General features: G+C 39.4%; 1 pseudogene across 1 annotated transcript; it reads right to left on the reverse strand.

The window, feature by feature from the left end:
- Positions 1–1,287: 1,287 nt before the first annotated feature.
- On the reverse strand, positions 1,288–3,831 carry LOC308367140 (THAP domain-containing protein 6-like; annotated as a pseudogene). Its single transcript has 4 exons — positions 3,827–3,831; positions 1,952–2,128; positions 1,722–1,835; positions 1,288–1,469 (listed from the first exon to the last, which is right to left on the reverse strand). The product of its transcript is annotated as a THAP domain-containing protein 6-like (transcript).
- Positions 3,832–6,356: the final 2,525 nt, after the last annotated feature.

Consider the following 6,356-nt stretch of genomic DNA (forward strand, 5'->3'; position numbering starts at 1 on the left):
ATAGAGTGAACTTAACTATTATAATTGACCTCTTAGATCGGTGAAGGGGGGGTTCCATCTTTTGTCACCAAAGTGAGCAAGTACTCCCTAGCTCTTGAGAAAAATGATTTCCGCTCCATCCAATTAAAAGCACCCAAGGGAGCTTTGTAGCCTTTGGCCCGAGGATTGCGTCCATTCATCGTGTCAAAGAGCCTGTCGATAATCTATAAAGACATCGGCATGTAAACCTTATGCTATCAGTTGCATATTTCTAAACTTTATGCACAACATACCAGTATGAGTACAGTGTTTTACACAGACCAGGTAGCAATTTGTTGTGGCCCCCCGCCCCATGGGGATGGAGTGTTGTGGTGTTCGTTGGAGTCGGCCAACTCACTCTCTCCGATTCTTTATGTTAAATATAAACCTGTATGCTTATCTATTGTTCTTCAGAGCTAGGAGAAGCATTTGATTTTATTCAGCTCAACATTAAGCTGGTTGTTAATGATAAGACCCATGATAATGTTTTTTTTTTTTTTTTTTGGGGGGGGGGGGGGGGTATGGCACATTTTTAGCAAATTTCACAGAGCTTCACCACTCCAATGGATGGACGTGCATGCACTAGTTGAAGAAAAAAAGGAGGTTTTACTTTCAGAACAGATTCAACTTTATTGTCATTGCACAGAGTATTTTGACAATGAAATGCAGTTTAATATCTAACCAAAAGTGCAAAGAAATCAGAAAAAGTGCAGAGAATGTATACATATATGGTAGAAATAAATAAATAAATAAAAGGAATAAAAGGATATGTACAGTTTGAAGTACGGTATGTGCAGTAAGATTGGTAGAGAAAGTAGACGGTTGGAGGACTGTAAACATGAGCAGGAAGGGTAGAATAGAAGTATATAAATAACAAGATATAATAACAAGTTGTCCTTAACGATGGCCCATTCAAATCAAGGGAACTTTTTGGAACATACTGAAGAGCTGTATAATAAAATCAGTAATTGTATTACCTCAATGAATTCAGCCATTACCTCACAGTCCTTAAACTGAGAGTAGCAAAGATCTCTCAGGGTGCGGAGAGCCACTGATACCGAACGACTCAGTGTTTGCGCAGCCAGGTTCACCCTCATTTTATGGTTTTCGACGTACACATGTTTCTCTGTAATCTTATTTGCAGCATGCAGTCCATCTTCTTTTTGAATGTCATGGAGGCGGTTGGATTTGCCCGCTGGCCGATGAAATTGGACTGTATGCCTGCAGAGTAACAATCTGATTGTTACTCTGCAGGCATACAGTCCAATTTCATCGGCCATGAGGTTCTTTTACCTCAAATCTCCTAAAAGACCTTTCATTGTTGTCTTTGCCCTCTTCTCTCTTGAGAATGCATTCTTCCTCTCTCGCTCCAGACTTTCCACTCTTGCCAAGGCTTCATTGAGTCTGGTCTTAAGAGTGGTAGGAGAAGCAGGCAAGGCATAGCTATGATCCTAGTAGAAAGAGGGATGAACATGGTTTGAGTAATGTTTTACTTTACTTACAAACATCACTTTGACACCACTAGTTTATGGCCCACACAAAGATTGTATCCTATGTGGCCCACAACCACTTTCTTTCTGATAGTCATCAGCTTATCAAAGCCAGTTATTTTTTTTGTGTGTTAAATGAGTGCCATCAAAACAAGTGAGATTTAAATAAGTCCAGAATCATTATTATATGATGTTTAAAGTAGAAATACTCACATCAGTAGGCTGAGGTTGTAGGTCTGAGCTTGCCATTTCTGGGGTATCCTCACAGGCCACAGACAGGCTTCCTTCGGCTCTTCTGGAGGTAGATGTAGCTCTGCCCTTTACCAACTAAATCGAAGAAACATTATGCACAATACATAATACAATATGTAAAATGATAGGTTTGTTTGACAGTAGAATATTTACATGTATGAATCATTATCAGGCTATTAGCATTCACCTACTTTTTGGAGGTGAACCGGGAAGTTGAAAAGGGATGGAATAACTCCATCACGTAGTCGGACAATCTGACCAGTGCGATCAAAATCTGCCTGCAGATGATCGAGTGATCAGTTGCAGTGAATCCCTCCCTCCTCAAAGCCACTTCCCAATTCTTCCTTAAAATGTTGTCTTTTGGAAATCTTCAAAAGTGTCAGATGTAATCTTGATTAGTGCTGGTTCATCATGTTTACATACATTTGGGTCATTAAGTTTGCTGCTCTCAGTTGTAATGTGCAATGTTTGGCTACCAAAAATGCAGTTTGATATCAGTATTTAATACTATGCATATTATAATTTGTTTCCCTGAGTTAAAATAACATTAGCAACCCTTATCGTAACAAGAAATTACTGCACGGAGGACGTCCTCCCTTTGGCTCGCATTGAGGTCAATGTAATCTGTCTCTGATACTGGCGGTTCTTGGGGCTCATTCACTTACATTGCCCAGGGGAGGAAAGACCTACCTATGGAAAGCCAAAAATGACATAATTAATAATAAATACATATGTAAAAATGTGAGTCATAAATAAATAAAATGACTAAAAATGCACCAAACAAAAGCATTAGAAAAAATATATCATGCAGTTATGTGAATGGAAATGGAAAATGAGGCCTTTTTATTTACTGTTACATTTATTTACGCTTACATTAATTCCCAAATACATTTCTTCCTCCTTTTATTTTTCTATTTATTTACACATTTTTTACCGTACTATTTCCCGTACCGTATTTATTTCTTCTCGCGCCTTTTTACATTTATTTCTCCTACATTTACATTTCTGGCTGCATTTATTCCTGTATTCATTCTTGTCTCGGTATGCAAATGAGGTGGGCTATCATTGGCCGGCGCACCGTCTCTCTCATTGGTCGAGCTGCTTACCCCACTTTCCCCTAGCTGTGTTCTTATAACCAAAGCTATGCAAGCTAACAAGCTAACTCACGTTAGTCACCTTCACACACACATATCACTTTCACACACACTGACCTTTCTAAGCTGTCAACCTCAACTTTACACGTATGAGGTTTATCGTTTGTATGCCATGGTTCAGTTAGTTTAGCTAACGGAAGCTAAGCAGTGCAGTTAGTTTAACTAACGGTAGCTAACCAAGTTAAACAGTGCACCGTTAGTTTAGCTAACAGAAGCTAAGCAAGTTAACCACAACCAGTGCACATCAGCAGTTGAGATCCTTGTCCGCTTTCGTCAGCTCGGTTGTAACGTGAACTGCAGGACGTGATATCTAGCTTTTGCAGAGCTTTGTCAACACAATATTCCCCCTAATGACAAGTGAGAAAAAAAAATTGCTGGATTTGTCACCCAAACCCAGGAAATCAGGCCACACATAACGTGAGGATTGTAATAACTCTAAGGCAATGTGTGCAGCTCTTTAACTTTCTCAAAAAGTTGATAGATAGTCTCTTTATTGATCCTTCGTGGAAATGAACTGTCGTGCATCTACAATGAAAGTACTATACACCAAAAAGCTATAAAATGAGACGTTTGGGTCCCCTATTTTGTTTCTACATCCCACAGCACAACAGGTAGCAGTCATCTTCGTTTGAGTATGGCGTATTGTAGCGAGCGAGCAGGGTAAGAAATCTGGAGTCAAGGTCTCAGCCACATAGACATCCTATTACGCTCATTCATGTCTGCGAAGCCTCGAAGCTCCCTCGCCACCATACTCCAAGTGATCGGTGGATTCATTAAAAAAAAATTGTGATTCAAAATAGCTTTCAATCTCTTCCGATCTCTCCATAAAGCTTCTCAATTCTCACCTACACTTAAGCCAGAGGCCTAGCGAGACCAATGAGTGACACGGTGCGCCGGCCAATGATAGCCCACCTCATTTGCATACCGAGTAAAGAATGAATACAGAAATAAATGCAGCCAGAAATGTAAATGTAGGAGAAAGAAATGTAAAAAGGCGCGAGAAGAAATAAATAAGGTACGGGAAATGGTACGGTAAAAATGTGTAAATAAATAGAAAAATAAAAGGAGGAAGAAATGTATTTGGGAATTAATGTAAGCGTAAATAAATGTAACAGTGAATAAAAAGGCATGATATATTTTTTCTAATGCTTTTCTTTGATGCATTTTTAGTCATTTTATTTATTTATGACTCACATTTTTATATATGTATTTATTTTTAATTATGTCATTTTTGGCTTTCCATACCTACCTAGCGTCTGAGTCTGCGCCAACATCGCTTAACCAATAAACAACGGATTTGGCGTTGGAGGGAGGGGATTAGACATTAATACCGAAAGAAGTTTCCGTCTTCAACCATTCTGCAGAAGGATATCGTCACCCTTAAAGAGTGTTATAGAAAGATTGCTAATAAAGAGGATGTGCAATGGAGAACGAAGATATTGTTCATGTTTTATTGAACAAACCGTTTCATTCATTGAGCTACAGAGAGAAGGTTAGTATCATAACATTAGGGAAACCTGTTCCAAAAATCCAAGTCACTAAACCCAATGGTAAAACCGCTGCCGTTAATGCTAACTGGTATGCAAAATACTTATAGCTCACTGGTACCATAAAAAAAAAATCGGCTGTACTGTTTTGTTTTTAAATCGTTCATACGCCTATTGTTAGTCTGACTGTTCACGTTCAGCTGACATTCTGAATGGAAATTGTTAATGAATGTTTCAGAACGCGATGTGTTTCGTATCTATTCTAATTAGCCTACACATTGACCAACATTCTGAAACATCCATTAACATCCACATTTGCCACAAACAATGTTAGGCTAACAGCCCATGTTAATAGTTCTGAAATAATGTTCTCTTACTTGTTGCCTTTGTAACTTGCTGTTTAATATTGTGGAAAGGATGTTAGTGAATGATTCAGAGCATTTTAAATGGCATCACTTTTGATCTTGTGTCAAAACAATTGCAGCTGAAAATAAAATGAGTCAAATAATAACCAATAGCTTTAGTAATGTTAGGCCCAAAATTTAGAATGTAGTTTTTTAAATCAAGAGTATGCCTGATTTGACTAATTGGCTTTGCATCCTTTCCTTCTGGCCTTGTCTAGTCCAAAGACATGCTGCCCACCAGCTTTTTAAGTACAATGGTGCCACACTGGTGGCTTTGTATCAATTGTATCCCTGCCTGCTATTTTGTAGTACTGTAGTCCACAAATACACCCTGAAACAACTTGTATCTCACATACTTATGCTTCCAACGGAATAAGCATGCCAATGGCAACCAGGCGCACAGTCCTTCCTTCCTCACTTTAAAAACCACCAGCCGCCACTGTTCAAAACGTAAGCCCCCGCCCATAACGGTATTTAAATGAGCTTTGTATAATAAAATGACAAATGTACAGTGTATCGCTAATACAGTACTGAAGAGACCATGGATACTGCGTCGTGCAGCGCAGGGAGCCTATCCCAATTTATGTAGGGAGCTAAGGTATGAAGACACCCCGGCTTTTGCTAACTTCGCCCGCTTCGCACCTCAGGCTTTTGAGCAATTGCTCACTATGGTGACTCCAATAATTAGGCGACAAAACACTAATTTCAGGGACTGCATTTCTCCTGGTGAGCGTCTGATGCTAACATTAAGATTTCTGGCAACAGGTAAGCTGCTAAAACTCCTATAAATTCCCTCACAATACAATTATTTCACTACACAGTGTATAGATAATTGTGTAACAAGGTTAATGCCAATCTGTGTTGTTTAACAGGTGAAACCTTCCAGAGCCTTGCATATCAATTTCATATTGGTTGCTCAACCATCCGGGAAATTATTCCTAAAACATGTGAAGCTATTCATAAGGTGCTTTGTGAAAAATACCTCAAGGTAAGCATAATGTATCATTAGTAGGGCCGGGACTTTAACGCGTAAATTAAGATTAATTAATTACACAAAAATTAACGCGTTAATAAAATTGACGCATTTTAATCATATCTATTTTTGCACCGCGGAACGTTTCTCACTGGAGGAGTTTCAGACGGACCGATGATACTGGTGCACCAACTGACGCGCAAAAATTTGGTTCAAACAAGTTGAACCATAGACATATATGTCTATGAGTTGAACAACAAACCACAGTGGCACAGTGAACATGAACAAAGAAGCTGATCAGACAGCATTGGTTGGCCCAGTGAATGGGACATTTTGTTACAAAAAACGAACAGATGGAGGCGTCGATAAGAACATGGTTCAGTGCAAGCTATGCAACAAGGAATTTGCATATCACCGCAGCACATCGAGTATCACCTCAAAGCAAAACATATAGCAGCTAGCGTGAAAGGCCCCCGCATACTTATCCGACTCACCTCGTACGACTTCACGAGAGACACGCCCTTTCTAATCGGATGATCGTACGACTCACCTTTACCTGCATGGTTCTACGAGGGGCT

Source organism: Sprattus sprattus (assembly GCF_963457725.1).
Source record: "Sprattus sprattus genome assembly, chromosome: 6".
In the NCBI taxonomy this organism is placed as follows: domain Eukaryota; kingdom Metazoa; phylum Chordata; class Actinopteri; order Clupeiformes; family Clupeidae; genus Sprattus; species Sprattus sprattus.